Source organism: Vanessa atalanta, chromosome 7 (genome assembly GCF_905147765.1).
Source record: "Vanessa atalanta chromosome 7, ilVanAtal1.2, whole genome shotgun sequence".
Lineage (NCBI taxonomy): Eukaryota > Metazoa > Arthropoda > Insecta > Lepidoptera > Nymphalidae > Vanessa > Vanessa atalanta.
The window spans coordinates 3,856,570-3,881,599 of record NC_061877.1 but is presented as its reverse complement, the minus strand read 5'-3'; the positions used below and the strand labels follow the sequence as shown (position 1 = coordinate 3,881,599).

The following is a 25,030-nucleotide window of genomic DNA, read 5'->3' as shown; positions in this document are numbered from 1 at the left end:
TGAAAACAAAATTTAATCAGACCATTGAAAATTGTTACAATTTATTATATTAGAGCAGCCCAGTCCAATCGGAATTCTAGTAATTTAACATTTCATTCGTTCTACCTGTCGTATAAGGAGGCTTTACGCATGCGGCGCCTTTCTCCCCTGACGTAAAACGTTGCTAAACGAAAGATAATAATCTATCCATTAAATTTCCTCACAAGCCGTCCCGAGTGTTCCGCGGGAAATGTAGATATTTTAAATTTATGTCATATTATGTGCTTTTACGAATATTTCAGTTCAGATAAGCGAACGCTAATTTCCTTTATAAGCTTTCGCACCGTACGGCCCCGTCATTTATCATTCTTATATCATTATGAATGAGATGTGACATTCGAAATTTAAATTTTATATTTAATTTAATATATTTTGTTAATGTATGTGTAACTAATATAATAAATAACTAGATATGTGTACACGGGTACAATAAGGGCCTGCGTAAAACTTTATATTGACAAATATACAGTGAAAATATCGTGTGGCTTAGGGTCTTCGCTGGGCTTAACGGAGCACCTCATCAAAGTTTCAACATAATTGTATGAATGGTTGGCGAGCCGAGATGGCCCTATGGTTAGAATGCGTGCATCTTAACCGATGATTGTGGGTTCAAACGCAGGCAAGCACCGCTGAATACAAAAAAAAGACACAGGATAAAGAGAAAAAGAGGGAAAGACTGGAGGGTACATAAATTTTTTTTCTTACGCCTGTTTACTCCAATTTACTCTATTGTACGCCGCGCAAAAGAACTTCGTTCCAATATATTGTTTGTATGTTTAATCTTTTTGCGTATATATTCAGACACATTCAGGTTTCCTCACGGTGTTTTCTTTCACCGCCGAGCACGAGATGAAATATAGACACAAATTCACCACATAGTTTTCAAAAGATCGCGTAGATTACGTAGCCAACTGCCTCGCTACGCTCGTAGTAGCTAGCTCGTAGCACATCTACGTGAACGCAAATCACGAACGTTTCGCTTTAGTGATAATTGACAAATGTGTCATTATTGAGTGGTGATATGCATTATGGGTTTTGTTGGTATTTAGTTATTAATAATATTTGTTATTCTAACTAATTCAAACATGTTCACAAAACCAGAAATTGCTGTAATTATTATTGACGTACAAATATTATTTAAACACGCACATTTATGCCTTCGTGTAAACTGCTTGTACGCTGTGGCAACATGTACTCGTAATTAATTTTTATTTACACTAATTATACAAAGGTTGAACATAGATTATATGGTGCAAATGATGTAGAAGAAAATCATATAACAATAACAAGAGAATATACAAACAATATATAAAATTAAAAATAATATTATCAAAGGTTACATAATCATATTAAAGATTTTTTTTATAACACCAAAAAAGAAAAAAAAATCTTGGACCCGAATAAAGATAAATGTAAACTTTGCATTAAAATAGCCATTAAATATATAATTAATTAATATTCAGACATTTATTTTAAAGATACTTATTTATTTATTTATTTATTGTTTCATTTGGCAATCCAACAGTGTTACAATATCTTATAAAATTTAACAATATAATGCAAAAATTATGACCAAAAAAGGATTACACTATTATAACATGAATTCGAAAAGCAGTTACAATATGAAAATTTTATACTAGTTATTATAGAGTTAAACAAATTGTGATAGGTTCATAAACTGTATGGTTGTGAAATTGTGTGTGTGTGTGTGTGTGTGTGTGTGTGTGTGTGTGTGTGTGTGTGTGTGTGTGTGTGTGTGTGTATGTGTGTGTCATTATTGAGTAAGCTTACCTAACATTTGCTTTTTATTGCTTTTTTAAACGCTCCTTTAGGTAAATTAAATAAATCTATGTCAGCATAAAATTTATTGTATGTTTTAACCGAATGATTTAAAACTGAGTTTTGTGCATAGTTCGTATTAACTTTAGGGGTGTCAAATAGATCTGTATGTATTGTCCGTCGTTGTGGTGCTCGAAGAAGTAAGTGATTTAAGAGTTCACAGCAATCAATATGTCCGTTCCAAATGGCATGCAAGAAAATAAATTATAAATAAATTATTTATAAATGCTCTTTCTTAAATTATCCTAGAAAGTTAATATAAATTTATTTACTATACGTTTATATACGTAATATTAGCTCACTACTAAAGTACTAAATACAACTTCGTTTGTTGAAATTGAATTATAAAAAATATGAAACATTCGATTGTATATAAAGCATTAGAAATGCCAGCTAGATATAAAATTTAGTTTTATTTTTATTGCAAATATGTTTTATGATAAAATACGAAAATAAGCAGATTCGTGCTTAAGGATATATGGCTTTATATGTGGAAGCCACGGGCGCACCGTCCTTGTTTGTTCGATGTCGTTTCTAGAACAAATGCGAGAACCTTTTGTCTTGTAACTGACCATGTCCGGTATTAAGCAAATAGATTGTTTTAATGTCTCCTCTTTGCTACGTTATAACACAATTTTTTTAATGCAAATGTTTTGCACAAATATGTGTTTAATACGATTTGGATAACGGCTACTAAATATGATAGAAGTCGTTTCTATCGTATTTATTAAGGTTAACAATACAATCTACAATCTATATAATCTACAATCAAAACAAATCAATTAGTCTCTTATGATGATTAAATAACTGATGTTAATTAGTGTTAATACAGTTTATAGATAACTCCAAACTTTACTTAAACCAACTCATGCAAGTTAAAACAATTCAGTTTAAGATCGCCATGACTTACAATAAGTTGGCGTCTTTGTCCGTCATTGGCCGTATATTATCATAAAATAAATAATAAGTTAAATAAAATAATAAAAGAAATGTCACGATAATTTTAAGATAGCGCGCGTTTCGAGTTGCGAAATTGCCAAGTGTATTATACTAACTTACAAATAAATACATATATTTTTGAATACAAGTAAGTTTAATAAAAAATATTTTATATTCGTTGTCTAGTGTACCGACTTCGCGGTCGGTGTCCCGGCAGGGTGCTCGGGACGAGGACTAGATAACATGAATATTCATTAATGTTCACTCTGCGAGACGTATGACTTATATATCCGGAATTCGAGGAGCAGGAGTACTAAGGGTTATAGTAAAATAAATTAGTGGTAGGGCTTTATGCAAACCCGTCTTAGTAGGTACCATACATCATATATTAAACCGCCAACTAGCAGTACTTAGTATTGTTGTGTTTCGGTTAGAAGGGTGAGTGAACTAGTGTCACTACAGGCACAAGGGATATAAAATGTCTTCCCGCGCCAATGTCTATGTCGCATCTAGTGGTGATCACTGACAATCAGATTATTCATTAGCCCGTCCGCCTATGTTATACGACCGTCTCTTCAAGAGGCCGACATGTGCAAATTATATAGCACCGCTTTTTAAATATTTATGCGTTTTTTTATTATTGAAGCGTTATTAATTAACAATACAGACGCTACTTACTGGCAAACTGTTTTTCTGTGGTCTTTCACGTTGTCAATGAACTCAGTCAGGTCTGTCAAATTATAAAAAAAAAACTTTGTAATATCTTACTAAAAAAGTCAGAGCTCTTAATGTCGGCCTTTCCGATTTTCGTCTTCAAAAGGTATCTGAACTTCAGTGTAGGGACTATAACGATGCATAATCATAAGCATATCATTACAGCATTGTACGATGTATCCAATATATCGCATCAATTCATACCAACGATTTATTTGTGCATGATAACAAGATTAACATCACATCATAATCAAAATAAGATAAACATTTACATTTAATATATTATTATTCTTAATTAGAGGTAGAGCAATATATCGTTACAATGCACACACGTGACAACTCAAGAGCAAATAATACCGAACTTCTTTCTTTCAAAACACCAAGGTGATGTTTATTGAAAATACATCGATTATCATTGCGGTGGCCCACGTGGCACTTAATTAATCTTTTGACACTATTATCATTATTAATAATATCATGTGTTAATTATATAACAATTTTGTTTTTCAGCTCACCAGCCATTTCTACCGATTCATTAATCAAGTATTTACATATTCAAAATAGTTTTCAGATCTTAATAATAGCAGCCAGTTTATTTTCTTTCACATTGAATCATGGCATAGATTTATAATATCCTTTAACGGATGATAAATTTGTGTTTGAGTACTAAACCCTAATTGTTAAATAAAAAAAGTGGAGAGGCCGTATTGCTTAAATACAGGTACCAATACCATTTTATTAATGTATAATTATACAAGTGGTAATAAAATGAACGTTAGTTTGCATTAATCGCGCGCTTGTGACAACAGTAAGTCCTCAGCATTCTCTCGGGATGCGCGAACTGTTTTATGACCTCGGCTAAGCCGGTGCAAACGCGACTAAGCGTTGAAAGCATTGTATGAAACAATGCGATTTAAAAACTAACTTTTGTTTTGTTCTGTTTAATCATATTTTTATGAATACAGTTTTAACTGTTCTCATAATATGTCATATATAGTACGTGTTTTAAGAAACGTCTAAAGATTTTTGTAGGTTTAACCACCAACTCATATATAACACATTCCACCAATGGTAGTGGGAGACCAACACAACAGTAAAATCATTCCGAAGGCGACTATAGGCGTCAGATAGATGACTGGCCGTAAAGGTCTAAGAAATCCTTTCTATGCGAAACACAATATACGACCCCAAAAAAATGGCATTAGCGAAGCGAGTAATCATGATTATAACATGCTTTATTTTTTTCAAAACCAGATTCGTACAAAAAATTAAAAGGTTTCCAGAGGATGACGAACGTTGGTGCTTAACAAAAGAATTACGAGTAGCGGAATTGTCAATTAAGTACGGTTTTAAAGGCTCTATTTAGAGCGCAGGTCTCAAGGGATGCGGGGTGCGGGGTGGATCCATTTACGCGATAATTTCCCGCTTTGTACGCGTTTCATGTATAGCGAGCTAACTTTAACACCGCCTCGAGACCACGTACAAGGAAATCATAGCAATTGTCGAACTGGTACGACATTAAAAACATTTGAACTTATTTAACATATTGTATAGATTGAGTTACACAGATGTGTAGCAAATAATATCATAACATTAGTGCAGATAGTAAATGACTTAAGACGATTTGAGGGTATTAATGTATTTTTTTATATCCTGCACTGTGTTAACGGCAATAAAGGATCGATTATAGAATCTGTACCAATATTATAAGTATGAAAGTAATTATGTCTATGTAGTAATAATAAATCACAGATATCAGATATCAGTAAATAAATGTTTTTAAAATAGCGCGATGGTAGATTTTGTGTATGGAGGATTTCCGCGTACGTGTACCCACTGAATTAAACTCGGGCGGGCGGGGCAGCCGGCTGTTCATCTTGTTATAGATATTACATTTCAAAAATAAATCTTTTGCTGGCTCATAGTTGTTAATATTCGATGGTGAATTATTGTATATATGTATACAAATTTATTACGTTTATCTTCGAAATAGCTACAGCGATTCCATTTAAATTTTCTATTTATTAGGTAAAAAAAAAACTATTTTTTTTTAAAGCCTAAAAGTTTTTTTCGTATGTAATTAATAGGTAGATTTTTTTAAACATTGGAGTTCTGTTTCAAAAATGTTCTTGAGATTACGTACACAGAACTCAGAATCAATAAACATCTGGTAATAGAAAAGATTCTCTCTACTTATTTAGGTTTATCATACTAATATTGTGTGAAACTTTTGTTTGTTCGTAAATTCAGGTTTCACACAAAAACTATTAATCTAATGATATGGAACTTTCATATTATTTTAGCTTATAGTTTCAGGACAAAAATTGGTTATGTTAGATATTGATATGTTAGTATTATTTGAGACATAGCTAAAAATTGTTGGTCCCTGACCCTCCAAAGCGCTGTCGCCAGTATATACCAGTATAGCAGATATAAAAATAACTTTGTAACAGACATTTGTTGGTCTCCATAATGTTTACAGTAAAATAACCTAGATAACTTACAGTAAACATTTTTATATATAAAGAAGGGGGGAAAATATCGAGGATTATTTAGTTTAATTTGCTCAACATATATGAATCCTTGTCAAAGTAAATAACATTTTACATAGATAAGTTTTGCATATTACACTTTGCAATAGAAAACGGAAGTTTTATAAAATAATGTGGAAGGTTTAAAAAAGTGCGTGAATACGAGAGGCGTGTTACATGAGGCATTAGTAGTTGCATAGTATGGACGAATCTATAATATTTATATCTCATTGGTTGAAAAATCTTTCGTAATACTCGTGCGAAGACTGTACTGGTAACTAGTACATTATAAAAGCATTCGGGATAATTGGAGATTAGGCTAATAATTTAATTAGTCGAATGTCCGAGCAACGGAGCGAGGTTAACGGTTATGGCGGACGAAGAGCGTGGAATACTTTGTAAAACGAAACAATAGAGTCAACCTTTAAATGATTGGGAGAGCGGAAAATGAAATTTGACTTTTTTATTTATTCGTATAGTACAATTTCGTAACAATATTGATATAATTAAACTTTATGTAGTTATTTTCAGACTCTTCGATCGTTATATATAGGCATAAAAAAGTAACTCATCTCCTTCTGGTTTAATCGTACTTCATACCAAATTTCATCTTTATATCATTTAATTTTTATAATAGTGTGATATAAAAGAAAATTGTTAAATGTTTTCTCATAATTGCTGTGTCTGATTTATATAAGATTTAAATAAAAAGGTTTTTATGTGTATATTGTATACATCGTACATTTAAAGTTTTTTATACATCTTTTTGTTTTGGCAGTGTTCGCTTGTAATATGACCCGACCGACAACTTTGTCTACAACTACATTGAAATAATAATCTTAAAAATATTGAAATTGAATATACATTATATAGAATATGAGCGCAATCGAAATATAATATAAAAAAAAATACCAAGACTCCATTTCAATGAGGGTCACGAATTAGTATTATTATAACATTAGATTTTGTGGTAAAACTTATAAAAAAAAACATAATTCATACATTATTAGTTAGAATCTATCATTAATTTAGTACTTATATTTACATTTGATTAGCTTCCAATTAATACTCAGATTAGTAAAGTTTCAATTGTATTTAGCTTTGATTCCGTATTTGAAAAGCTGAACTGATTGCCTATTCCCGCGACGTATGTTTAAACAGTGGAATAAACGCGTCCTGCCTGAGTCCGTCGGTGGGGTCCGGTGCGGTGTCGGTGAGAGCAGTAATCCGTGTGCAACCGATCGAAAAATAACCGACGCGCTCTCGCTTAGTAAAGCTATTCAAGAATCACATTTAACACCCGATGCTCGACCTGATTGTGACGTAGTCATACTATAGCTTTAATAATATTTATGTCCTTTATCAGGATATATGGATTAATGATTGTAAACTATATCGTTTATAATTCTCTGATATTTGTAAATTTGTTTCTTTTATAATTTTCTTGATTGTTATTGAAAAATTGCACTAAAAAACTTTACAATATAAAAAGGAATATAAAATGTTATGATTTATTCGTCATTAATACTAGGAACAAGAATAAACTTGTTACTCCAAGTACCCGATTACACAGGGTTAGTAACTCTTTTTTGGGGCAATGTATACGTTTTTACAACAGGATCTCAGAAAAGTTCAAAAATATTCAATTGAAAAATTTAAACGAATCTTTAAAGCGCATTTGTGTGCTAAAGGATATTATAACACTAAGGACTTTTAAGTTGATTGCACAACATGGGAATGAGATGATCGCCTCCAGACTGTTTTAAATAATGCTGCTATAGTGTAGAATTTCACACGACACGTGCTTCTTTTTCTGCACCGTTACATAAAAATTTAAAAAAAATAAATAAGCAGATGAAAAAATAGTAGACTTAAGTATGTTTCAAAAAAGCGATCTTGAAATAAAATTCATATGTTAGGCTATATCAAGTCTCAAAGGTATAGTGTGTTAATATATCAGAGACATGATTTAAAAAGTCATAGTTTCTGTGGTGGACAACTTTAAGATTGTTTTTAAGAGAATTCTGTAAGGACGGTGAAAGTAACTTATGATTTATGATTGCCTCACCGCAACGGGAAACGACGTGGTGCGGTGTGCGGACTGACAGGAAGAGACGTTGATTAATATCGTGTTAGTACCGATGACAGCAGGTAAGACGACTTAACGTAGGCATCGAAATTATCTCGAAAATATCCTATAAAGTTTAAAAGTATACCTTTTTACGGAAATTAACTACAAAGAAGATTTCCTCTTTCAATATGAATTATATCTATTTTAATTTCTTTCTAGAGTCATGTAAACCGACGCTACGCGCCTTATTGTGAAGAAGGGAGTTTAAAACCGACGGACTTCCAAAAAAAACTTTATCTTATTTAATCCCGTTAAAGGACGAATATTCCAAAATTCTTCTTTAGTACTCCTTTGTATTCCTTTGCTAAATTGTTTGCATTTTTAAATGTTATTACCAAATCAAAGTTTCTGATAATTGTATTTGCGGCCACTATAAAAGGACATTTGAAGCAAATTCGAAAAGTCCAACCTTGTTTCTTTCTATATATCATTTCAGCTTTTTAGGTACAATGGTTTTGCCAGGCGTTAATGGTAAAGTCTTTGAGTGAAATAGGTTTTTTTACATACATATAGGTATGGCATTGTTTAAAAGTAAATATAACATTACTGTTATTAATTCTTATGAATGATGCAGGATTTATCGATTGGTGAAAAGTAATTGTGTTGAGTGCACAGAGTACTGTTACTAGCTGAATATTAGGGCTCTTTAGCATAATTAATGAAGCCATCACAATTAGTAGCAACATGCGACTGTCGCCACAACGAGACTAAACGCTGCGACAGGGAGAGACGAGGAGAGACTGCTGGAAGTGACACGGTTATAACCTACACTGTTTATTTTTGTCTAAGAATATGCAGACTGATGATAACTTATATATGAATGACAAATACTAATAAATCTATAACAAACTTTAAATTAAATACATTTTGGATTAAAATATTGCTCGGCTAGTATAGAAAATAAAAGTTTTTACGTTGGCTGTCGACAAAGCGGTCCAATATTGGATGAGTTTCTGAGACTGTACGAGTATAAGGTTGCGTATTCTTATGCCTGATATCTTCGGGCGAACGCTGTGCGACTAACCGACGACATTGAATTGCACTTTACCTACTTCAACAGCAGGTCTGACTGAGGTACCTATTTATTTGTATTAGTATACTAGTTACTCCGACACAACAGACTAAATGTATGCAAATCAAATCACAATACTATAATATTTGTTACTAATCACATGATTGCATTTATAGTATAAAACGAATACCAGGCTTATGTTATTACCATAGACAGCTGAGATGGGGGGTAACGTTCTAATTTTTCACGAATTATTTTTGGTATGGGTGACACATTTTTTAAATCATAATAAATCTATAACAGAGACCCTTGATGGTCTAGTGGTTAGAATATATGAATCTTAATTATAAATTGCGGGTTCAAACCCGAATTTTGTGTGCTTAATTCTTTACTTCTACATAATTTCATACTCGGCGGTGAAAGAATCTACCGACTTAATTGATGGAGCGTGATGGAATAAGGCCTAAGCTTGCTCCTCAAGAGAAGAGGAAGCTTTCGCCGAACTTTATACAGATTTTTATAAAATCTTTTTCTTTTAAATTATTTAAATTGGAGCAAAATATTACTGCAATGCTACACTTCGCTAAAATTCGTTGAGTAAAAGTGTAAATGGAGACAATGATTTCTCCGAGAGAACGCGTGCCAGACACTTTTGTTCTACAAACTTACAACTATGGACAGTGGTTCCGCGCGGACGCGGTTATATAAATAAAAGGCTTTGTAAGTGAGATAGCGTGCCGTTGTAATATTTTGTGTTGGGATCATAGTGTCCGCTATAAACAGAAATTGCGTGTCGCGAGTTAAATGGCGCGAAGATGTCACGCCGAGTGCGGGCTTATTGTGACGTATTTATTACGCTCGTTTTTTATTTGTTGTGTTATTTTTGCAATTATTTCTGTTGTATTATGTTATTTTTAGCATAAAACACTTGTTAGCAATGAAATTTTCGTAATTATTTTATTTATTTTGTTTATTTACCTAGTCACAAAACATAGAACACTTCACTTTTAACAAACTCATATTTTTTACTTATGAAGGCTGTTTATGCTTATATTAAATTATCGTTTAATTATTAAAAATATAATATATTTTGTATTATTTTCGCCTCAGGCAGGATAATTACACATGAAGGTGCGTGCCTTCGCAAGTGAATCTGTACCTACTTCTTAGTTAATGAACTCATTTCACTCAAAACAATTAAATCTTCGTTGTTATGGACCTTCGAGGAATTTAACCATTGTTTCTATGTATTTTTTAATAAGAATGTATAGGCTGAACGGCACATAGTGATGGTGAGTGAGCACACCGCCCGTAGACATATTAACCATTCCTTACAGTTGTCAAAGCGAAAACTTTTGATCTTCACTATGTCCCTGGTGCCTTACAATACAATACTAGGTATTGCTGTTTGGCGGTAGAATATCAAGGTATATGTAAAGTGAGTATTACACACAATAATTAATTATTTTGCAACTCAATAAAGAAGTTATACATTTATTTAATTGTAAACTTTACACAGGTAATCCGCATAACAGTTTAATCAACTGACACAAAACTTTTTCTATTTGACCTTCCTTCGTATAATAGTTAATTAAGAGACGGGTGAGACCTCAGAGATATTAGTCAGATGAAACCGTAGTTAAAACACGAATTGGGAAAGGTCGGTGCGCACAAGTAAGGTGGTTACTGACGTCAATCTTCATTTTGTTCGTCAAAAAAACAAACACCTTATTATTTTTTATAGAATTTTATATAGCTATGAAATACGGGTCTGTATTTAACTTTGATACTTGTAAAACTATTTATCTGTGAATGATGTTGACTGCGGTACAATTAAATATCTTGGTGATTTTACTGCTTTTTGGTGGTAATGATGTAAGCTCGTATTATAGGCACCATCAATTTGTCAATAATCCTACCAATTAATAGCAATAGCTGATTCTGGTTTCTTTCTTTCTTTTTCTTCTTCTTTCTTTCTTTCTATCTTTTTGTTTGTATGGCAAATGAGCTAGTATTATTACAGGCAAAAAACATATATTAAGCAGCAATTTTTTTTGTTACACTTAACCTTCTGAAACATACTTGGGCCGCTGGAGGAGAATGTGGAATTCTTAACAAAATTGATTTTTTTTAATAATTTGATTTAAAAATTCTTTTAAAATGGTTACGATGCCCGTCTTCGCACAAGATTAAACTCTCCGCTTATGGGGTCGTGGAGATATAACGCATCCACGACCCCTCCTATGCTGTGATCCGTTCGTAACTAGACCTAGAGTTCACCTCCCCGCACCCAACTAGTACGTACAGAGTGCGATATCACTTGAGCCAGTTTTCACAAATATGGACTATATTACCTTAAAATTATATCAATACTATTACTATACTTCTTGACCGAGACAATATTTTCTGGCTCTCATTTTCTTGGATTTTCTCAATCAATTTTATATTTGATTGAAATACTCTTAACAATAATATCATCTTAAATTCATTTTGCTTTGTCATTTTATCTGTCATTTAATTCTTGTAAATGCAGTCGATTCATATTGGGCTGTTTAGCTATATTTCTCTTGAATATTTTCTCTGAAATTAACTTAGTATAACTAGAGCTCTTCAATATTTTGTTTTGAACTTCTAATAGATAATACGTTCCGTAAGATCTACTCATGTCTTGTTTTAATCAGTTCATATATTTTATTAGTGATATTCTCGTGACAGATTTCACTGCCACTGCCGCTATTTTCAAGAGATTCTTCCCAACTGTTTACTAAATTATAGTTCACAAGTGTGAGGAAACACAGCTATACCGTTACACTTATAATCCGATGTGACGGCAAATCCGACACGACCGCTAAGAAATCAGTCACAGTGCTCTCCGGGCTGCTGATGAGAATTTCTCAACAAACAAAAAAAAAAATAATTTTGGTATACTTTTGAGAATTGAAATTATTATTTACAAATAGAAGATAACAAAGAACTTTATAACTTTCAACACTAGAAACGGCACGGTGTGAAATAACTGACATTGCTGACGTCACTTTTTCGTCTGTAACAATATAGAACCTGTAGTCGTGTAACAGTAATATTTGTATTATTATACACTCCGGAAATTGTACGTGACAAAGTTTAGATGACCGCAACGTGTACTCATTATAAAGTGTCACAAGCAGTGCCGACAAACAAGCAGCATTGTGCTCCAGTAAACAGCCTTATATTTGAATTGTCCACAAGACTCACCCGTTACAGTATATAAATAAATGTAGTTTCAGTCCGCAGCTCTCTTTCTACGAATGATTTTCCAGTTCCAACACAAAATAAAACAATATCCTTTAAATATTGCAGGGTAATCTCGAAGAATAGTTTATTAGTATAAAATGATAGTCTATCTGTATGGCTGTATGTTGCTCTTTCATGGTCAAACCACTGAACTGACTTTGATAAAATTAGGTATGACGCCAGCTTGAACCTCAATGGAGGACATAGGTAGCTCTTTTACGCCTGACGCCTGACGTCCAAACCCTAATTATTATTTATATAGATAAGTTAAAGTACGTTAGGCTAATCCTGTTTACGCCGTACCATATATATTTCAAACCTCCAAAAAACGACTGGTACACTGTTTGATGATGAAGATTATATAACTTCACTGACAAGTGAAGCTACGTTTTATTATACTTATTTTAAAAATTACATTTCACGAAACAATTATACATTTTTGACTGAAACAGTGAAACGTCGACCTATTTTTATCATTTCATGAAAATTCGTCAAAGTTCCCTTTGAAAGCAATAATGAAAAATGAGAGCACGTATACGTTCAAAAGCAGACAAAATATTGTCCGAAAATATGGAATTTTTCATTGCACTCTTGTCATAACGAACACGTTATAGCAATCAATATCTATACATACATACTTGAATCGTTTGTATTAGTACTTTTTTTGTGAAGAGTTGGCATTCTGGCAGGAGGCTCACCTGATGGAAAGTGACTACCACTGCTTATGGACATCTACAATACCGAGTGCTTGCAGGTGTGTTACCGATCTCTAATGTGTACACTCTTTTTTTGAAGGTTCCCAAGCCCTATCAGTTCGGAAAAACCATCAGCGAAAGTTGGTTCCACAGAGTTGTTGTGCATGGGAGAAGATGCCCTAAAAATCGCGCTGTTGTCGATTTTTATAGCCATAGGAGATCTTTTCTAAATCTGACATGGCGGTTTATTGCAATCAACAATAACAATTCTATACTTTTATATAATAAATTCGAAAGTGATTTTGTCTGTCTGTTACGATTTCATGACTAATCCAATGCACCCAATTTGATGAATTTTAGTATGAAGCAAGCTTGAACCCAAAAGAAGGTACTTTTTATACCAAAACTTACGGCCGCGCTATAATATTCAGCCGAACCCGTTGACGATAACTAGTGATGTATAAATTCTTTCAAAATACCCCAGTAAACCTCTAAAAATTTTTGGCAAAAATATTTGTAACATAAATTTGGGTTAATATTTGACTGTTCGCTTGTAAAGTGTGAACAACAAAATAAACTGTATTTTACGAGGGTGTAACATTTTTCATGTTTTTTGTACAAAGTACTTTTTTTCACAAATCATTGATCTAATATTCACTCAAAATCTGCTGTCTCATTTTCAGCTCCATTTCGTGACAGGGACACAGTCGCGGTATGTTCAGCTATTTTAATAAAGCGACCTAGCACGTGTTCGCATCACTCGCGTCCAGAAACCGCGATTGAATTGCAAATACCTCGTAATATAACACATCATTTACAACAATCGTATTATAGATTTAATGAATTCAAATTTTAATAACGAACAAATTATGTGATAAATCGTCTAAAAATCATTTCATATTGTTTACGTGTTATATTATACTAGTACCTGTAATTCACAAACGTCTGTTTTCACCTCGGTTAGTTAACCAGCGACAGAATGAAGATGATGAACGGGAGAAAACCTTTCTGGTCCATGTTTAAATATTAAGCGACCGATTACAAAACCACTATACGTTTCAGTGAACTCGCGTGTCGCTTAGCCAATTCAATAGCTTAGTGTATAGTTTGCAGATTACATGAGGGTCCAAGTTATGTACGCAATGGCTGATTGTAAAAAAAGTGTACACTCGTATACCAAGGAAGAACCAGATAACAGTCTAGTTACACAGATTGCCTAATATACATTATACTAAGTTATAACGGTGCTATTTTTTACTAAAACCATTCCCTATCTTTCAACTTAAAAAATCAGTACTTACATAACCTTCCACGTTTTTCGGTGAAAAATATTTCTATCTTTTTATTACATTGACCAGAATTACAAGTTTCTGTAAGCTAATTTTATAAATATCGAAATAAGTGGAAAATTACTTTGGTGAACATGGTCGACCTGATGGAACATTTCAACGAAGAAAATTGTTATAGGGGCCATCGTTCTAAGATGGAGTAGATAGCACTGTCTTAATATCATCTACTGAAAACTCGATTTGAACTTATCCACCTAATAATTGTCAAACTGGTTAAAATTTATTGGTTAAGTTTAAAAAAAAGTTGTATGTTAAGGTTTTGATATTTATATAAGTTCATCAGTATCCAGCGTTTCTGATGACACTTTCAAGTAAACTCTTTGGACGAGTAGTTTGAAGTCGACAGGACTTCAAACTACAATAGATTCGACCTCTCATCTCAGTACAAAGCATCCATAGTTTGCAGTTTGGTGGTCGTCCACCGTGTAGTGCTCGTTAAATTTCTTGACCAAATTAAAGTGATGGCACGATCATACAAATTATATATTACAAATAAATTAATTTTAATAATTCTATAAATATAACAATAAACTAATAAGTATAGTAATAAAATATAAGATATTTATACACATACAAATGTAAAAGTGTATGACTAATAAAACTATTATATACATATTTTTTATGAAAACAGTTATCGTTAAATGGTGTAAAAAGTGCATTGGAGTATACCTAAATATATAAAAGCGAATGAGGCATCGATGAAACAGAAGGCTTAACTGCAAGCGAGGCGCGAATGCCGGCATAATCCCGGCACGTGCGCTGGCGGCGCGGCGCTCGCATGAATATTCACGCGTGCTACGTGACCGATCAGCAGATCGCTCGGCACGATTGCGTCACATCCACTCTGCTACGACAGCACTGACAGATATTCGAACTTAGCTGAGGTTCAACGCTAAAGCTTCGATAGTAGCTCCATCGTTTAAAAAACAGAAAAAAAGCCGAAATACATACCAAGGTTTATCAAACATTTAAAAGAATATTTATTTTAATTTAAAGTTTAACTGCTAAAATTGTTATGATATAATAAAATGTTCTTTTATCTGGTTGGATTGGATAATATATCTTTATATTACATAAATACTGCTTTAATGATTAAACTCATTAAGATAAATGTTATAAATATTATAATAGAATACGAGTAGGTATATTTAAATCGATTAAGATAAAGCTAATCGAATTTTTACATACATACATTCATACATACATACATACATACATTAGCAGCCTGTAAATTTCTCACTGCCGGGCTAAGGCCTCCTCTCCCTTTGAGGAAAAGGTTTGGAGCATATTCTACCACTCTGCTCCATTGCGGGTTGGTGGAATACACATGTGGCAGAATTTTTTGAAATTAGACACATGCAGGTCTCCTCACGATGTTTTGTTTCATCGCTGAGCACGAGATGAATTATAAACACAAATTAAGCACATGAAAATTCAGTGGTGCCTGCCTGGGTTTGAACCCGAAATCATCGGTTAAGATGCACGCGTTCTAACCACTGGGCCATCTCGGCTAATCGAATATGAGTATGAAAATATTTTTATATTACCATCGTGTAAGTCGTGAAATATTTTTCTTTAGCGAATTATTTAATAGCCATAACGGTATATAAATATACGCAAAATGTTTCGTACTGTAGATAATTGAAGAATAACGAGGTCATTGATATGTAATACTCAATTAAAAATACATATTTGAGCATGGTATAGGCTGTTAGTCGCGCTTCTCGCGGGAAATCAGACGCGGTAATATCGACGATCAGATCAAAGTAAATATATTGAGTTGTGCGTGTACGTGTATATATATATATAAATTTATACATGTTGTGTTTGCTAAAATAAAAATAAATACTTTGAATAAATGTACCCGATTCTCACATGTTTTTGTTATATTAAAAACTAGTTATTGTCTGCGGCTTATCTCGCATTTTAGGTTTTTTCATAGGCAGAAAAAAAATATAATCCAAAAGTTAGCGATCACTTTGACTCTGGAACTACTGGAAGAATAAATCAATTTCTTCTTTTTAGATCTCTTTTTAGATTTTTAGAAATGACACTGTCATAATTAGATCTCAGATTTTCCCTTGCGGCTATAATTACACTGACACACTTATTCTTCTAACCGGAACACAGCACGTTATTAAGTACTAGCTGGTGTCCGCGACTCCGTTCGCGTGATTTAATACTGCTTTGTATTATATGGTTGACATATCTGTGTATCTTTGAGTCTGTCGAGGCATTGTAGTTCCCAATAAGTATTTGTCTAACTGCGTTATGTATATAACACGATATTACACGTAGTGCTGTCGCAGATTAAATCATACATTTAAAAATATTTATAATTACCACCTTGAATTTACCTTTGAATGTAGCTTCTAGTGAAACAGAAACAGATTAAACGTACAAAATTAACTCAGCCATTTTGTACAAAATATTAAGAAACTCATCATCATACCTTTAATCTATCGCTCTATCTTTTAATTAAATTTGCATCAAAATCTTTAATTAGTTTGCAAAAAGAAAACGAAGATATAGACAGAAACTTTGTTTATATAATATTTATGAATGTATGTAGATGAACTTGTTAAGCTATACAATGCAGTTACGTTGTAATTATTTTTTGGGAAGACGTTTCAAAGCTAACGGAATAGAGGTCAATCATCTTGTAACTTGAAAGTCACTTGAAGGGTCTCTTCAGCTGTTATTTTAGGATCGTATGCTCTTCACTGTGATGAAACACAGGTGTATCTTAAGTATGACTCTTAATGATCTAATAATAAAGAACATAATGTAATAACTATTCTATATTCACCCTAGAAACGTTCTAGTTGGGTAAAATGGAAAATAAACATCATTTTATAGTTAATGTATCATTCTCTAAAGTCACATTTGTGTTACATAAAGGTTAATATATTGTAACCACTTAGCATCAGGTGTACATGTTATAAAAAATATATATACCATACAATATTTTTATATACTAGTATGTTTGTTATCCTCAGAATAATATGTTACAACAATTATTGAACCGTATTTCAGTTGTATTGGTTTGTTATTGACGTGCTAGCTGCGCTATTATTGTTATGTGTCGGGTCGTAAACATAATCATTGTAGGTTATAACGCGAGCAGATTCTCCGATGAGTGTCGTGTAGACTCAGATCTGAGTAACAGTAATTGTTGGAAATGCGTAACGCTAATTACATAATTATTTTCAGTGAAAACATAGGAATTAATTTATTTGAGAAGCCAACATGATAAATATATCTCATTCTATTCTTCATTTATACATATATAGTATACATTTAGGCAAAATATTTGAAACAATATCGATGTACATTATTCTTACAAGCTAATTTATCATGTAAATAAATATATATAATAATTTTTGGAGTCAAAATATTGTTGATTTTTCTTTACATTTCAGTGGCCTACCCAGGATAACATTTGATACTTCGAATGGATTTCCGATGGAATATAACTAAATAAAACGTTTGTTACATTACATAAGAGAGATGACGTAGTACGGAGAATTTTCCTCTTAGTATCTTAAAATGTATGTTGCTACTCTTATAGAAAATCTAAATTGAAAACCAAGCGCAGTTAACATTAAAATTCTATATAATAAAAAAGAAATTATAAATTCAGAATCCTGCTACAATAATGAAAAAAATCATATGTGCTTAAAATGAATAATTACTGTGCAACTTCCACGGACCCAAATAAATGAGATAAGGACCGACGTATGATAAATGGCATCAGGGACGTTTAATGAACAAAACAAGGAGATGGTTATGCCATTAAGGATCGATATAGTCGTTTTAAAACGAAGCCTTATCATGATTAAGTCAATAAAATGTTTACACCTATTTAAGATAGAGGTCGTAACTTAAGAGAATTCGATATTATTGATACAAATTTGTAAAAAGAGTTGTTTTTTACAGTCCTATTTCTATTCCTATTCCAATTTTTCTTCTAAATAAACATTGATTTTTTTTCTGAAAGATCTGAGGATCTGAAATTTATATTTTTTAAATCGTGTTATTTCAATTATTTATTACAAAACTGTGAATATCTAAACACCATTATAAGGATAAAAAATACAAGCTGAAACTAGCTTTAACCGCGCAAAATTTATAAAAAATTATTGCATAAAAATCATCTTCCCAATTTTAACTTCTTGAGGGTCGAAATTAAAAAAATAGCCCAAGTTCTACCGCGAAACTCAAACTATCAACATACAAATCTTAATCAAATCTTATCGAAATCGGTTGAGCGGTTTAGTCTTGAAGAGGTAACAGACAGAGCTACTTTCGCATATATAATTTTAATAGGGAGTTCCAACGAGGTGAGAATTTCAATTTTGATTTGATTGAATTCTTTTAAATACCATTACATTTTATGTTTTTAGATTTATATCTCATATTTAGGTTTTTTATATTTAAGTCGATTTAAAAATGAAATTTTTGTATAACACTAAAAATATGTACCCATATGTGATGTATACAGATGTGTGTTGAAGTTGTAACAAGCAATCAAGAAGTAAAGTAAAGTTATCTTTAAATGTCACACTCGACAAAAGGCACCTGTCATTTTAGGATTCAGATATCACTATCTTGCTACTCAAAGGTTAGTGTCCTCATCTATTTACATTCCCAAGATGGTGTTTGAACGCAAACTTTTTTTATATTATTGGTAGACACGAACAAATGAGCCACCTGATGGCAATTTGTCACCAATGCTCATAGACATTGGTGCTGTAATAAATATTAAACATTCCTTTCATCGCTAATGTGCCACAAATGACATCTTAGATGTCCAATGCGCCTGTAGTTACACTGGCTCACTCACTTTTCAAACTAGAACACGACAATACTAAGTGTTTGGCATTAGAACATCTGAAAAGTGATCTCAAACCCCGAAAGTCAAGAACCACGAAATCCACAGCCTTAAACCAACTATCTACTAGTCTTTAGACTATCGAGGCAGTTTATCCTTACTGAATAGCTCGACTGTAAACTTCGTTCAGCGACGGAGGGAATGTAATCTGAAGCCTATTAGCAGTTACTCGGCAGGAGACAGACAGTGCTCGTAAGATCTCTGATAGGACTTTATTCTGAACAACAATGTCCTTACAAACATTTCTCGATCAGTTATTGACATTAATTATGTGCTTGGTAGTTTTAAATGAATAGGCATGAATATTTATATAGAATATATCATTTAAATTTTTGTAATAAAAAACCTAGTCTATAGAATACTTGAACTTAATAATTGATATTAACCTCCGTGGTCGACTAGTGTGTACACCGGTTTTCATGGGTATGCTACTCTGATGTCCCGGGTTCGATTTCCGGCCGAGTCTATGTAAAAAAAGTTAATTAATTTTCTGTTGTCTTGGGTCTGAGTGTTTGTGGTACCGTCGTTACTTCTGATTTTCCATAACACAAGTGCTTTAGCTACTTACATTGGGATCAGAGTAATGTATGTGATGTTGTCCAATATATTCATTTTTTTTATTTTATTATGAATATTGTATTTATAATGTTATTGTGAACAGTGTATCGACAAAAAGTCTTATGAATGATAATGATAATATATATGTTTATATTGTATTTTTGTTTAGCATTGAATAAATTTAATATAAGAATTTATATCATTTCTCACGTATTGCAACTTTTTCAGATACGTAGTCACCACTATTGATAATACAAATATAAAAACATTTAGAGTCGCTTTTTCTCAGAAATAGTGAATCTATAAGTGAGGGTGAAAAGGGTGATTTTTGTAGGTAATTACATGATTTGGGTTTAATGGGGACTTTATTATAATAGTGTCCCTAACTACCATGTAATTTTTCAAGTTCTGGTATTTTGTTGTTGATTTTCAAATTGTGTTTCAAAATGAGATGCCATAAATACATATTAGATGAAGTGAAATGAGATGGTATATAATAATTAAGCCAGTCGTTGTAGGTAAAAACTTTCCCAGTTTAGAACATCATAAAAATATAGTTATACAGAAAAAAAGTTTTATACGAAGTAATATATCGTCTACAGCGCACTGAACCAGAATAATCTAGTTTCTGAAAGCTATAACGTGACAATTTAGGTCGTAGCAAACAAGAAGTGCTCGACGTCTAAGCTTTATTGCGCGTGACACGGTGGAGTCATATAAAGTGTTCGGCTGCGGCTGCAGATAGCACGGCACGTGGTGACGAAGTTCGCCGCACGAGTTGGCTGCAGACGGATGTTATTGCTGCCATTTATTATACCTCTATACTGGCTTTGTTGCAACGCCTCCTCTATATCACTTGTGCAAAAGAGTGCAGCCATTGCAGCCATCGACGATATAACGACATCCCGTTATATGTTTTATTGATAGAACTTAGACGATACGTGTTGTGTTTCTCACATGTTCGATATTTGTAAAGGATTTATTGAAAGTTATAAGAATAAATCCGCAATATCTATAACGATGTATGTCCTCTGTATCAGCGTATCGAATACATAGAAAATTAACAATAAGTTAAAGTAACAAGCATCAACCGATATCAAATTGTTCGTGCTAAGAAATCAGGAATTACTTTACGTTTTACCAAACCTCGAAATTGCTTTGGACTTTTCATACGCTCTCGATATTGTTATGCATGAAAGGGCGATGTCGGAATTTTTAATAACTGCCCTTAAATCGGTGAGCTGAATATATTATTACTTAAAATAAGTCCCTATATAAAAGGAAAATACGGTCATTTATATTTCTTTTTAGTGGATAATATTTTAAGAAGTTGCCCAAAATTGTACGAGACATAACATAAAATAAAAAACCGAAATAAGTCACGAAAGTTTTGTTTAACTATGTGTGTTTATGTGTATATAAGCGTATATTTACGTATACAGGTTACTGGTTAAGTGGACTTAGATCCATTAAGAGGTTGTAGTTTCTATAATTCCTGATTGATTTACTTATGAAACACCCCACCCTAAGCCAAACCATATTCAAGATATTGGACTCAGAAGATTTTGTCATTAACATATTATATTTCTGCAATAAACTGGCTGGCGTGCAACTAAGCTGTATTCGTATGTACGATTGTACGTCCTTAGTAATGATTAAATAAATAAATTACGTTCAATCGCTGTTAATTTGTTTCAACGAAATAAAGAATTGAAACTTCGTTCAAAGAGGGTGCCTATGACTCCTCTATTTTGAAACTAGACTACATTGAAGTTAAGGAGAGCCAGCTCTCTGATGAAAAAATTACACTATTTATGTATAAAGCATGCCTGAACCGCCCGCGGTTGGTTTATTAGCTTATCTCGCGTCTCATTACCGGCCGCCACTTGCAAACAACGCGCTCGTTTCGTAAACACTCCCTTGCATAATTACGAACGATTATCTCAGCTTCAAATAGCGACTTATTAAATCTTAAACAGACATAAAACAGTCCTGTTACCTTAGATAGTATCTATTTAATAGCTATGGAATATTAGAAGTTCAAAATTTTGTATCTTTAGAAGCATTGTCATTTTAGTTTAATATTGTAAACAAGAAAAACCCGCGGGTTCATTCGCTTATAATTAAATTTTTGACGCAAATACTTCAAGAACTCCACAACATTAACCCCTAAAAGGGTGTTAATTTAATTTAAAAATAACCTATGTCCAACCAATGGTCATTAAAATCTATTCAGTGCTTAAGCCATGAAAGCGTAACAGACAGACACAGTCACTTTCGCATTTATAACATCAGTAAAGATATACGAAGTTAATCTTTAATAATATTGAAAAAAAAAATCGTTTGTTTCTTTCTTGGTTGACTTAACTTCAGCATCTGATATAATACGGAAGAGCCAGACCCTCTAAATTACTTTACTCAAAGTTCTTACCCGTGCAATGGCACGTAGATTAAGTGTACTGAAAAATATATCTTTTAGATAGTCTATTTATCCAAAAAATATAAGACTATATAAAATCATGCTAATTTTAAATGTTTCCAACCCAATCGATCGATAGTCGATCAGTGTTCGATTGGGATAATGTGGTACTCTTATCAAGAAAGACTACTCATTATATTTGAGATAAATAACAAGAAGATACAAAGCAACACAATCTAATACACTTAAACCTTAATTTTTTTTAAAAATAACAATCGTATATTCGAGTTCTGTTTGAATTCTAATCACGAAATCAAATTTAAATTGACCGCGGGCTACTTTCAACCATTCCTTTCAATTTACCCTTGGAGACTTTATCCAGGAAAAGTATAATTACATACGTTTTATGATATATATATACATTATACATACTAATGCATTCTGAATGCAGGATGCAATATCATATTAACATATTTTTTTTTATTTCTTAATTGTAGAAATAAGATTATTTACAGATTTACTATAAACTTAGTACTATTGTATATCAATTCCTAGTACAATAATTAACGTTGTAGTAAATGATCATTATGACTAGCGAGCCATTTTTTTGTAGTTCTATTGTAGTGCGACACTCTATCTCAATATATAAATAATCAAAGATTCTTACATCGTAACGTTTAAATCGTTTGTTTTTGAGACGCTTTTTCACTACGCCTCGAAGACAATTCTTCCATCCGTAGGCAAGACACGTCAGTCCTTGAATTTAGTAATCGGACTCTATAAGTATAAAACTAGTAGAATTTAGCTATAGTCTATAGTCGGCTGGCTTATTACTTCGGATATTAAAACGTCAGTTAATAATAATTGTTTTTCACATTTTACAATTTAGACCAATAGTTTGAGATCAGACAAGTTGAACATCCGAGTAAATTAAAGTAAGAATGTCTTTTTGTCTTAACATTGTGTGTTAAAAATCAATATTTATATACATTCATGTTAATTTTTTAATTCCGTCTACGTTTATAGGTGGTTTATTTTTTTGAGTTGGGTCTTAGTAGATCAGCGTGAAGTACCATAAACGTAAAATTGGATGAGTTCGAGTCTTATTTAATATAATTGCTTACAAAAAGTTTATTGACCTTCGATTAATTTATTGCAACACATGCCGAGAATTACATAGTATAAATTAGGAAAAGGATAATATAAATCGAGAAATTGAATTGATTTAAATTCTTACGCAAGATTTGATACACACATCTTTAACTGACAAGTCAGCTTAAATAGGTTATAAAACAATGAATACATTTATATAAAAAAAATCATGTTCAAGACGTGCACCTCGTACCAAAAAATTCGAAAACTCCTCCAGTATTAAAAATTAATTTACGAAATTATTCAAATGATAATATATTTTTTTTTAACTGTAAATATATAATGACATCGTATGTTCTTTTTATTCTGGAATTCGATTAAAAACGATTTATGGCGTACGTTAAGATTAAAGTATGTGCAAGCAGATCGTTTGGCTCGATACTAACATCGATATAATATAATTTAATATAACTATGGCACGGACAGCAGATTTGTAGAGAAATAATAATACATATAAATATATTTATAAATCACTTTATTTAAAATGATTGGTTCGTTCGTTCAGTCATTTCATTCGTTTAGTAATTTGTAATTTGCTCATGTGTAAAGTGTCGCGGTGAATATAATACGTTTTGTTATTGAATATTGTTCTTTAGTATTTATAAAATAACTTAAGTTATTGAATGTTCCTAACGCTTGTCTGCGCCGACATCGGTTCGCGCTATTTATTACACCGAACCCGCTCCCGTCTGCGCCGCCGCTGCACACTTGCAACTGTGAGGAAAATTGCATTCGTTTTTCCTTCACGAGTGATAAAAGCCACCATTCATTTTATGTTCAAAGTAATCTTTGTACCAACATTTCGATTGTATAATAAATATTTTCTACACGTTTTAGTTGAAAAAAGTTATTGTGTCATGGTTCGAAGGGTGTATGAGCCAGTGTAGTTACAAGCACATGGAACATAACAAAAGTTCCCAAGGATGGTGTGGCATTGGCGATGAAAGGAATGTTTAATATTTCTTACAGCGCCAATCTCTATGGGTCAACAAAAACCACTTACTATGAGGTGGCCCATTTCCCGTCCGTTTACCAATGCTATAAAAAAGTTACAGTTATGTTAGGAGTCCTGTAACTTAATAAAAAATTAATTACAGGTATGTATTTATTATATTTATCCTTATTGAAACGACTACTATTGGTTAGGTTAGAACATTTTTTTTTTTCAAATTGTAACATTCAATACATTTGCAAAGTAAAAGAGTTGCGAATCGAATCTTTGTCAAAAGGTCTTTTACGAAACGATATTTTCTGCTAACATATCGTCCGTTCGTATCCTTTCATAAAAGATCTTTTGACTTTAGAAGTTCGTCACTGAATAGTTTTTGAAACATCTCTTGTATAATAATAAATTGTTGTACGTATCTTTGTCAAATACCAGAAACCTTATTTATTATTAACCTTCTTTTAGAATTATGAGATTTTTGTTTGCATTTGAAAACATGCAATCCGTACTTATATAATGCAAAGTACTGATCGAACCGA

At 32.4% G+C, this 25,030-nt stretch overlaps 1 protein-coding gene across 1 annotated transcript in view; it reads left to right on the top strand.

Annotated features, from left to right (window-relative positions):
• LOC125065308 overlaps positions 1–25,030 on the top strand; it is a 278,882-nt gene that overhangs the window by 1,476 nt on the left and 252,376 nt on the right. The window lies entirely within an intron of this gene.